Here is a 1,070-nt window from a genome sequence, read left to right as displayed (position 1 = left end):
GTCCGTCCATCTCTGGATGATAAGCCATACTCAAGCTCAAATTAGTACCAAGGGCTCGCTGGAAACTACCCCAAAATCTCGAGGTGAATCTCGGATCTCTATCGCTGACAATGCTCAATGGAATCCCATGCAATCGAACAATCTCTCGCACATATAATTGCGCCATCCTATCAAAGGTGTAATCGCGGTTATAGGAAAGAAAATGCGCTGACTTCGACAACCGATCTACGACAATCCAAATAGCATCACAATTCCTGGAAGACATAGGTAAGTGGGTGACAAAGTCCATCGTCACATGCTCCCACTTCCATTCAGGAATCTCTAAGCTGTGAAGTAACCCTCCGGGTCATCTAAACTCTGCCTTTACTTGTTGACACACAAGGCATCGGGATACAAATTGATAAACGCTGCGCTTCATCCCTTTCCACCAAAATCGAGTGCGAAGATCCTTATACATCTTCATGCTGCCTGGATGTACAGAAAATCAACTGCGGTGAGCTTGCGATAAGATCTCATCCCTCAAAGTAGAATCCTCGGGTACCACAACTCGACCAGAAAGACACAATAGACCATTTCCTTGCAGATGGAAACCAGAAGTATTAACACTCTCTGCCAGTCGGGCTAACTTCTGAGTCTTCAGATCAGAATTCTGAGCTTCCCGGATTTGTTTGTATAGCGCTGGCTCTGCAAGCACAGAAGAAACACGAATCCCTTGCTGTTCTTTCTTATGACGGAATGTGAATCCTAAAGAACAACACTCCTCCACTGCCTTCGAAACTGAACTGGTATGAAGGGAACTCACATAAATCTTGCGACTAAGCGCATCAGCAACGGGATTTGAAGAACCTGGATGGTACTTGATCTCACAATCGTAATCCTTCAACAGATCCATCCAACGACGCTGCCGCATGTTCAACTCAGCCTGAGTGAACATATACTTCAAACTCTTATGATTGGTGAAGATCTCAAATCGTTCTCCGTACAAATAGTGACGCCATATCTTAAGAGCAAAGACAATGGCTGCAAGCTCTAAATCATGTACGGGATAGTTCTCCTCGTGAATCTTTAAC

The sequence above is a fragment of the Henckelia pumila genome, chromosome 3 (assembly GCF_033568475.1).
Source record: "Henckelia pumila isolate YLH828 chromosome 3, ASM3356847v2, whole genome shotgun sequence".
Lineage (NCBI taxonomy): Eukaryota > Viridiplantae > Streptophyta > Magnoliopsida > Lamiales > Gesneriaceae > Henckelia > Henckelia pumila.
This window is presented reverse-complemented; position numbering follows the sequence as displayed.